Source organism: Lathyrus oleraceus, chromosome 2 (assembly GCF_024323335.1).
Source record: "Lathyrus oleraceus cultivar Zhongwan6 chromosome 2, CAAS_Psat_ZW6_1.0, whole genome shotgun sequence".
Lineage (NCBI taxonomy): Eukaryota > Viridiplantae > Streptophyta > Magnoliopsida > Fabales > Fabaceae > Lathyrus > Lathyrus oleraceus.
Window position 1 is genome coordinate 66,686,117 of NC_066580.1, and position 11,605 is coordinate 66,697,721.

Consider the following 11,605-nt stretch of genomic DNA (forward strand, 5'->3'; position numbering starts at 1 on the left):
TTGTGAAGAGGGACATCCAGAGGTTAATGGATGAGGGCACGATTCAGATCTTCCAGTCCCGTCACTTAGGTGACGATGTCAATGTTATTGTCCCCATTTTCAAAATACTGAAAGAGTAGTGATCCAGTACGGCAACAACAATAGTAACAGTGTCAGCAACAGATCAGTATCGTTGTTGGTTATACGGTTAGCGAGACCCATCCCGTATGCATCCTATAAAGCTATCCTGTATCAGTACAATGATACCATGTTAGAGAATGGTTAAGAGGTTCCTTTGCCTACGACCAGTTCTGTTGTGAGTATAGCTGATGTTACTAAGGTGACCTGTAGTGGTCGTGTCTTTGGGCCAGTGTTTCCTAAGAATGTGGAAGATATATCTGTTAATAAGAAGATTGATGTGCCTGTGATAGATTCTGTTAGTGCTCCAAAGTGTCAGTCTGGTGAATCCAGCGGTTTGAAGCCTACCAATGATGATGATGTACTCCAACTAATTAAGAAGAGCGAGTTCAATGTGGTGGAGCAGTTGCTCCAAATCCCCTCCAAGATTTCAATGTTATCTCTGCTTATGAACTCTGAAGCGCATAGAGAAGCACTGCAGAAGGTATTAGAGCAAGCTTATATGGAACATGATCTTACGGTGGATCAAATTGATCATATTATGGCTAACATCACTTCCTGCAACAATCTCAGCTTTTGTGAAGAAGAACTCCCCGAGGAGGGTAGAAATCATAATTTGGCTCTACATATTTCGATGAATTGCAAGGAGGACGCTCTGTCAAATGTGTTGGTTGACACCGATTCTTCATTGAACGTACTTCCGAAATCAACTCTGTCAAGGTTGTCATATCAAGGAGCTCCGATGAGATATAGTGGCATAATCGTAAATGCTTTTGACGGTTCTCGCAAGACCGTGATCGATGAAGTGGACCTTCCTGTGAAGATAGGTCCGAGTGATTTCTAAGTTACTTTCCAGGTAATGGATATCTACCCGGCCTATAGCTGCTTGTTAGGAAGGCCATGGATACATGAGGCAGGAGCAGTTACTTCAACGTTGCACCAGAAGCTCAAATTTGTCAAGAATGGTAAGCTGGTTATTGTTGGTGGGGAGACGACTTTGTTGGTAAGCCACCTGTCATCTTTCTCTTATGTAGAAGCTAAGGATGAGATTGGAACTCCATTCCAAGCCTTATCTATTACTGAGGAAAAGAGAGTTGGGGCACCCATGTCCTTATTTAAAGATGTGCAGAGAATTATTGAAGATGGTAAGTCTGATCAGTGGGGATAGATGGTAGAGGTCTCCGACAACAAGAGCAGAGCCGGTTTGGGTTTCCACGAGGTTCATCTATGGCTAGAGAAGAAGATGTGCAACCCAGTTTCCGTAGCGAAGGGTTCATTCATGGTAATGAACAACACTTAGATGCTGTGATCGAGGGTGATGAAGACGAAGACTGCACCAATTTTGTGACGCATGAAAAAGCTTGCAACAATTAAACTGTTGTTGATATTCCTGTTATTGTGCATCGATCTAAGTAATTGCTTTTATTGTTTTTGAAAATCCTTCTCTTATGCCTAAGGGAGAAGTGAACATTGTTTGGCATTTTCAAATTTAATCTTCAATAAAATATAATTCTATTCATCCACATCTATGATGTTTTTGTTTTTACTTTTTGCTTTATTCTGAAAAATGGTAATCACAAAAAACATAAATAAATAAATAAAATTGTCCATTTACATAATATTTGATCACAATTCACTTCTCTAAAATCAAAATATCAAATCGTTATGTAGGTTGGTTTCTAAACCCATTGAATACAATAATCCTTCTCTTTCTCCAAATTTTGAATTCCCTTGTGTTTAAGGCTGAGGAGGAAAGTGATGAAGAGGCATCTGATGAACTGTCTCGTCTATTTGAGCATGAGGAAAAAGCCATTCAGCCATTCGAAGAGCGGATTGAGTTAGTCAACTTGGGTTTCGAGGATGATGTGAAGGAAGTCAAGATTGGGTCTCGATTGTGTCCTGAGGTTAAGAAGGGGTTGATTGATCTTCTCCGAGAGTATTCATATGTGTTTGCTTGGTCCTATCAAGACATGCCTGGGTTGGATCCTGAGATTGTGGAGCATAGATTGCCGTTGAAGCCAGAATACCCGTCAGTCAAGCAGAAGTTAAGGAGAACTCATCCTGATTTGGCAGTGAAGATCAAAGAAGAAGTGTAAAAGCAAATTGATGTCGGTTTCCTTGTGACTGTTGAATATCCGCAGTGGGTGGCCAATATTGTGCCTGTTTTGAAGAAGGATGGGAAAGTCCATATGTGCGTTGATTATAGAGATTTTAATAAAGCCAGTCCGAAAGATGATTTCCCTCTGCCACACATTGATATGTTGGTAGATAATACAACTAATTTCAAAGTTTTTTCGTTTATGGACGGATTTTCCGGATATAATCAGATCAAGATGGCACTCGAAGATATGGAGAAGACCACATTCATTACACCTTAGGGAACATTCAATTATAGAGTGATGCCTTTCGGTTTAAAGAATGCTGGTGCAACTTACCAAAGAGCGATGACTACTCTTTTTCACGATATGATGCATAGAGAGATTGAAGTCTATGTTGATGATATTATTTCCAAATCCATTGATGAAGAAGAACATGTTGGACATTTGTTGAAACTATTCCAGCGTTTGATGATGTACAAACTCCGCTTGAATCCTAATAAGTGTACATTTGGTGTTCGTTCTGGTAAGTTATTGGGCTTTATTGTCAGCGAGAAGGGTATTGAAGTTGATCCTACCAAGGTGAAAGCAATACAAGAGATGCCTGTGCCTAAAATTGAGAAGCAAGTCAGAGGTTTTCTTGGCCGCTTGAATTATATCTCAAGATTCATTTCGCACATGACTGCCACATGTGCCCCTATATAAAAGCTTCTTCGAAAAGATCAGTCTTATGATTGGACCGAAGACTGCCAGAAAGCTTTTGACAGTATCAAATAGTATCTGCTTGAGCCTCCGATTCTATCTCCGCCTGTTGAAGGAAAACCATTGATCATGTATTTGACTGTGCTTGAAGAGAGTATGGGTTGTGTTCTTGGTCAGCAAGATGAAACTATAAAGAAAGAGTATGTTACCTACTACCTCAGTAAGAAGTTCACCGATTATGAGACTCGATATTCTATGCTAGAGAAGACTTGTTGTGCATTGGCTTGGGTTGCTAAGCGTCTGCGCCAATATATGTTGAATCATACTAGTTGGTTGATATCCAAAATGGATCCAATCAAGTATATTTTTGAGAAGCCTGCTTTAACTGGGAGGATTTCCTGTTGGTAGATGTTGTTATCAGAGTATGATATCGAATATTGATCTCAAAAAGCAATCAAAGGTAGTGTCTTGGCTGACCATTTGGCTCACCAACCCATTGAAGATTATCAGTCAGTGAAGTATGACTTTCCTGATGAAGAGATCTTGTACTTGAAAATGAAAGATTATGATGAACCATTGCTTGCAGAAGGTCCATAACCTGGTTCCCGTTGGGGCATGGTATTTGATGGAGCTATTAATCGGTATGGTAATGGCATTGGGGTAGTGATTATTACTCCTCAAGGCACACATTTTCCATTTATAGCTAGATTGACTTTCAAATGTACAAGTAATATGGAAGAGTATGAAGCTTGCATTAAAAGGGTGTTATAGGCATTTTAATTTATTTAATAATGTCTGCTTCTTGGTGTGTTTCTTTGAATTAACCATGATCACTAGATCAAGATTAATCAATGGCCAATGTAAGAAATCCCCACTCATTTCTATTATCCAATCAAAAATAAGATTTAAATGATAATATTAATAAATAAATAAAATCAGAAAAAAGCAAGCTTCTATCCTCCACTCGGAATTAACACTTGTTGCCATTTTGTTGGTCAGATTTTCAAAAGTGATGGTGGATGGAGTAGTGACAGCACACTGAAAAAACAAAAAATCCACCCCTCACCTACACAAGTAGCCACGCGTCCGCAACGACTCCCACACACTCTCTTTCTCTCTCTCTGTCTGTGCATTAAAGGAAAAAGATTTTCCTTACCCAGTCCACTCACGGACCCTCTCTCTCTGGGCTAAAAAAACGAATCAAAAAAGAAAAAAGGAAAGTAGAGAAAGAGGGTTTTCGATTCCCTTCTTCTTCGAAAAAAGCGCTCTCACCTCTCTCCTCAATCTCTCTCTCTGGCTTCAGAAAATAGAAAAGAAAAAGAACAGAGGCAAAAGAAGATTGAAAAGAATTTTCCTTTCCTCACCATCTCAATAATCTGCCGTTAATTCCGCTCCGAAAATTCTCCACAACCGTTCGCACAACATCACCAGCATTCACTGTTCCGACGAAATCCCTCAGTCCAGCTTCTCTAACCTCCATATCAACTCCGACAGTCTTCCTTTTCTTCTTCACCAAATCCTCAAATAATTCCATATTCACCTCACCTCATCTCCGTCTCACCTTATCCACGATGTCGCTGCGATAAACTCTCCAACAACAACTGCCATAGTCGCGAATCCACTCCGCTGACATTCTCTCACAACCGTCGCGCTCCACCAACTATCCCAAATCCTTTCACCTCAACAAAATCACAACCACGCCTTTGTCGCTAACCCATCATCAACACCATTCACAACTGCTCCACACTGTCTGTCATCTTCGAAAACGACACAACAACGCCTTAACCACTCAAAACTATCTTCATATCAGATCCACCTTCTTCCTCGCCGATGATCGAACGCAAATCACATCAAAGCAGCAAGAAAAATGTCTCATCATATCACGATCTATATGAGCAAGTTGGTTTGGGAATTTTGAGTTGGTGTAGCGGTATCTAGGCAAGAGCTCAAGGTTAGTTTGATGCCTAAACTAGACCTGACAGAAAAGTCATCATGCATCACAACTCTGCTCTGCTTGTGTCCATTTCGTACCGCGGGTGCGCCATTAGCAACAATTCGGCCCGGTAATTCTCTGAGTTAAATTTCCCTGGGTGTTGTGCGAATTATTATACAATGCACATTTGGTTTCTTTCTGATTTTTGTTGCAGCGTGTATTTCAGGTCCTTTTGTTTACTGGGTAACTTAATTTGATTATTGATTGCACTGTTTCAATCATGTGGGTTTATGGTGACTGTTTAGCATATATTTTCCCAATAAGGTCTGTTTTGTGTTGTTTGTTATGGGTGATTTGCAAGTCGTACTGAGTTTTGTATTATGTATACAAACATTGTACATAGTTTATTTTTATAAAGAAAAAATAATGTGATAATGTGTGATTGTGATTTCTAAATTGTATTTTGTTGTTTGAGGCTTATATATGTTCATGGTGAGTAAGAGAGCAAGCGCGATTCTATGCTTCCAGGGAAAGTTAAATTATTCCCATTTATTTATTTTATTTATAAGATCAAACTTATTTTTTATTTTACTATTTTGTTTTATTATATATTATTGTTAGAAAAATGAGTTGTAGATATTGGGCTTTTCTCATGAATATTAGGCCCATTAATCATTTTTGTACCTCCAAGATGTCGTAAATATTTTGTGAACACTTGTTATTCAGTTTCGATGTAATCCATGTGACATTGTAAATATTGCAGAGTTGCGGTTGGTAAACCTCATTGCACTTTTAATTGTTTTTCTCTATCTGAGGATTCGACTTTTACATGTCGTTATGCCGCCCAAAATTTCAATACATCAATATGGCATTTCACCGTGTTTGGATCCTTACATACGACACATCGATCCCGTTGTCGCTATGAACAAACCGGTTTGGAACACATTGCGACCAATTCAATATGTATCATTTTAAATTGATATTGTCACTTAATTCTTTTTAAATTAATTAATTAATTAAAGTTTTGATTAATTAAATAATTTTGTTAACTAATTTTAATTAACTTAATTATTTGATTATATTAATTTTTAATCAAACAATTCTGATAATTAACTTTAATTACCTTAATTAGGCAATTTAACCAAATTTTAATAAATTAATTTTGATAATTAAACATTGACTGATTTATTTCATTACCATTTCATCACCATTTCAATCATTCCCAAACTAAATCCATTTAATTTCATCATCGATTCAAAACAACTAAAATCATACAATTCTTGATTTAACATCAAGCCCATTTTCAAACACCTTTGTAAGTCGTTTGCTTTTAAGCATCACCATCAACCTCATGTAGCTTACTCTTGGAATTTCTTACAATGAGACCTATTCGATTATTAATTAATTGAGTAGATGATTGATTCACTACAATTTATTCACCAAACACGAATTCAAACCTCAATCCAACGTCGGGTATTTTTATTCAAGATAAACTAATATAAATTCTAAAAGCATTTTTAAACTTCAGATGAAAAAGATGGGAGGCGTTCGCCTCACCATCTTGCGAAGGATTGAACGATTGACGCCCGCCACATTGCTCAATTTCTCATCATTTAATTAAAACATTAATCATGCAAATTCAAATCACCTTTGCAAAGTAAATACCATTCCTAAAGACTTTATTTTTATGAATCTAAACTTTGGATGAAAAAAATGAGAGGTGTTCGCCTCACCATCTCTCGAATAATTGAATGATTGGCGCTCACCCTATTGCTCAAATTACCGACTTTCGATTAAAACATGCTAAGAAAACTTGGATAAAGGAACTAGTGGCGCACACCTTATTGTTCCTTGAGTAAGAAAGTGGGAGGCGTACGCCTCACTACCGTGCATATTCGATTTCCGCAAACAAACTTTCAGTAATAATTTAAATGAAAAGGGAGTAGAAGACATTCACCTTATTATTCCTCGAAAGAATCGAACGATTGGTGTGCACCATATTTCTTAATCTTTTATCATTCTTCAAAAATATCTTAAACATACTAAACCTAATTTCTCGCCCCCGTGCGACCAACAACTCAATTCTCTTCAGAAAGAACATTGCTTAATCCTTTATAGTGCGTACACAAACTAGCGCTTAAGCCTCCGCCGAGAGTAGACAAGCCAACGTTTAACCACTAGGACGCGATCTAAGCACTTGTTCATTAAAACACATTCAACCTATCAAACCTCTTTCATCTCCCCCGTGCGATCGAAACCCTTTTAAAAAAGAACACTATTTAATCCTTTCTAACGTGCACAACAAACTAGTGCTTAAGCCTCCTCCGAGAGTAGACAAGCCAACATTTAGCCTTTAGAACGCGATCTAAATAGTCGTTCATAAAAGACACCAACCAACCGTAGTTCCGCGACCACCGCGAGGAATCGTATTTTTCGAGATGCGACAGATGGCTACTCTGCTGGGGAATATAAGCTCATAGCTAGAGAGAGTCAAGCCTAACTTAGTCAGTTTGCTATGAATGTTAAAATACTATTTTTCTTCATTATTTTCTTCTGTATATCTTGTTGTACTATTTATGCTATATGATTTATCAATATGAAAAGTCTCGTTCAATTTTTTAGAGATACTGCTCCAGTATCCGTGAAGAGTCTTAGATTCAATTAAGGTATAATACCTTTTGTCTGGAATATCTTAATTTTATCATATAAGATACTGCTTCAATTCGATACAGAGAATATCATTTTGCTGTTTGAGATGATGTTTCATCAATATGAAGACTCTCATTCATTTTTAGAGATACTGCTCTAGTATCCTCGGAGAATCTTAGATACAATTGAAGTATCATTCCCTTGTTGGAATATCTCGATTACATCATGTATGGTACTGCTTCGTTGATCCTCAGAGAATCTTGTCTGTTCAGTTCAAGACATTGTTCTGCTAATTTTCAGAAAGTCTTAGGTACAGTTGAGGTATCAGTCCATTATTGGAAAATCTCGACTATGACATCCAAAATACTGTTCTGACGATTCTCAGAGAGTCTTGACTATTTCATTTTACCTTCTAATAACTTTTCTTACTGTATTTCTCACTGCATTTTCTTTCTGCATTTCCTCCTTGCATTTCAAAGGATAAAATTCGGGTATTTTTGTATTTAATTATCTTCCACCATGAATGTACGAAGACTGCTGTCATTCACACCTTTTGGTTCAAGGTAATTAAATAGGGACAATTGTCATACCCCAATTTTGTCCAGGCATTTTAAAATTTTCGTAAATTTGATTTCATTTTTTATCTGCATCAGTTGTACAACATAACATGCATTTCATCATGAATAATGCCTAAAATATCAGTTGGAATAAATTATTGAATATAAAGACAAATTGGTAAAATCATTTCTCAAGTACGTGCAAAATCAGCGGGTAAGAAGTTTTGAAATTAAACTTGCAAACATCAGTTTTATTAGCCTACAGTCCGTGTAGCTTAATCTGGTATGCTCGGTATATTTTTCGACGACTTCTTCAGCTGCATTTTAATCCGTCTGAGTCTTTCAACCGGTGAAAATTTATTTCAAAATTAAAAGAAACGTTGTATGTTTTCAATAAGTATATTTCATGCTGATCATTTTAGTGCATCTGATTTAATTTTTCGGGCAAATTTTCACCCGACTTTTATTCATTTTTAGTCGTTTTAATTTTATTCTTTCGCCAAAATATTCAGATTAAATAAATAGAATTTTCCATGTCCTTATTTAATTTTCATCATACTCATTTTAGAAGTTGGAATATTTATTTGATTCAATTGATTTAAATTATTTTAAATCATTTAAATCATTTAAAAGGGCGTTATAGGCATTTTAATTTATTTAATAATGTGTGCTTCTTGGTGTGTTTCTTTGAATTAACCATGATTGTTAGATCAAGATTAATGGCCAATGTGAGCAATCCCCACTCATTTCTATTATCCAATCAAAAATAAGATTTAAATGATAATATTAATAAATAAATAAAAATCAGCAAAAAGCAAGCTTCTATCCTCCACTCGGAATCAACACTTGTTGCCATCTTGTTGGTCAGATTTTCAAAATTGATGGTGCATGGAGTAGTGACAGCACACAGAAAAACCAAAAAAATCCACCCCTCACCTACACAAGTGGCCACGCGTCCCCAACGGCTCATACGCACTCTCTCTCTCTCTCTCTCTCTCTCTGTCCGTGCATTAAAGGAAAAAAGATTTTCCTTAACCAGTCCACTCACGGACCCTCTCTCTCTGGCCTAAAAAACGAATTAAAAAATAAAAAAGGAAAGGAGAGAAAGAGGGTTTTCGATTCCCTTCTTCTTCAAAAAAAACGCTCTCACCTCTCTCTCTGGCTTCAAAAAATAGAAAAGAAAAAGAACAGAGGCAAAAGAAGATTGAAAAGACTTTTCCTTTCCTCACCATCTCAATAATCCGACGTTAATTCCGCTCCGAACATTCTCCACAACCGTTCACACAACATCACCAGCATTCACTGTTCCGATGAAATCCCTCAGTCCAGCTTCTCTAACCTCCATATCAACTCCGACTGTCTTCCTTTTCTTCTTCACCAAATCCTCAAACAATTCCATCTTCACCTCACCTCATCTCCAGCTAACCTTATCCGTGATGTCGCCGCGATAAACTCTCCAACAACAACTGCCATAGCCGCGAATTGATCGCGACTTTGGTAAGTCTATATGAATCGTGACTGCAAGTGCACAGTCCTATCGCGTAGTTTTAAAGTTTATCGAACCCACAAGGACTAATAATTAAACGTATCGTGGTGTGAGGTTACTATGTAAATCTAAGGAGAATGATTGTTCTAAGATTGGAGGGATGAAGAGAAATAACTATATAATAGAATAAAATATTAATAAAGATAAAGATATTTGATATAGGGGATATCGGTATGTAATACATCAAACCTCGGGGATTCGATAGATAGTTGGTGTAATCTTATTGGTTAAAATATTCTTCAGTAGAAATTATTTATAGAAAGGACTTAGCCTCACACTCTCGTTTTATTGACTTCGACCATACTCCTAAACTAGAATGCTTGGCTCTCGCGGTCTCATTTTGAATTTAAAAGTACTTTTTGAATATAGATAAAGTCTAATTAATCCTAAAGCGCTCTCGCTGTATTTAGGATCAATGCCTAGTTTCAGCTATCTGGTTAAAATCTCAAACTCTCATTTTTATTGATCGTAACCTTAGTTTGTTTTGTACTCTCGTACAAAAAACAGTTTAACTAAATTGAGAAACTAAAACCGGAAAAATAAGTTTTAATAAAAACTAACACCAATTATTTATTGAATCTCGTCGTTTCGACGATCTTTACATACCGATCCCTAAGGGTTTAGCCGGACATAGATCCGGTGACAGACATGGCAATTGGGGAATTAAACATACAGTAAGGCATATATAAATAAAACAGTAAACAATAATAAACCTGGATTGCAATTTAAGAACTAGAATTGAATCTTGAATCTTTGATTAAATAATTCCGATAGGCTTTGGCAATAAATACCTCTTACAATTGAATCCCAAATGAGAAAAAATAATAAACCGTAATAGTCCCTGATGTGGAGAAACTATCACTTATACAATGGTAATAAACTGCCTAGAAAACTAAAAGAAAAAAAAAACAGAACAAAAATTAAGCATAAACTAAAAACTGGAAAAAGAGAAAGAGTTGTGTGTCTGATTGGTCTTCTTTTTATATATGTTCCATGTTCTTCAAATATAGCAAGAGTGGTGGAAACCGTGGCTAAAAAGGGGGCGAGGAAGTAGGAATAGTGGGGAGACTTGGTTGTGGCGGTTGCCACAACCCTAAATCCACGATGAGTGGCGAGTGCCACTCTTGTAGCAACTGCCACCCCACTTTTCAAGGGCTGGTGGCGGGAGCCACCTCCCTTGTGGCCCAATGTGGCGGGCGCCACATCCTTTGGGTAATGGGCGCCACAAGCCCATGTGCTTTGGTGACCCATTATCCCATTGGATGATTCATTTTCTTCTCTTTTCTTTCCTTTTTCTTTCCTTTTTGCTATTTCCCATTTTTCTTGCAGTAAATCTTTTAATCAATGAATACTTGCAAACAAACATAAAATATTGTGCAATAAATAGTGTTAATCGAGTAAAAAGCAGTGCATATAGGGCCAAAAAGTTTTGCTTGTCCTCATACTTAAACCTTTGCTTGTCCTCAAGCAAATGCCGCATACATGAAAAAGTTTTGTAAAGTATTTACAGCATACATTATTAGGACTCGTGGAAAACACAATTGCATTCGAATACTCATTCTAGTCTATAAACTTTACTTGGTTCAAATTTGTATTAACAGGTACTCACTTCCATACTAAGGGTATCGTTAGAACACAAAGTCACAATGTTGCAACCATAAGTCTCCCTCCTATACAAACAAATCCGAATCATGTTGTCATGCCTGTGCCTACCTTACTAAACCTTCTTTTTATCCTTTTTCATTCCGGCGCAATCACATTAAGCCCGTTATCCTTTCACATGCATAGCAAGATAGTCTGTTAGTGACTATGATCTCATCATTATTTATTTATTTCTTTTTCGCACTTTGGCTCAAATAACATTTGAAGCTGGTTATACCGTTGGGATAAATGACCGGGTGAGGGTCACCTAACTTAGAGGGAACAACGTTTTTCATACATTTTGTAATCTTTTCTTCTTTTAAGCCTGAAAATCATACAGTTATTTGCATCGACTTCTATCGTA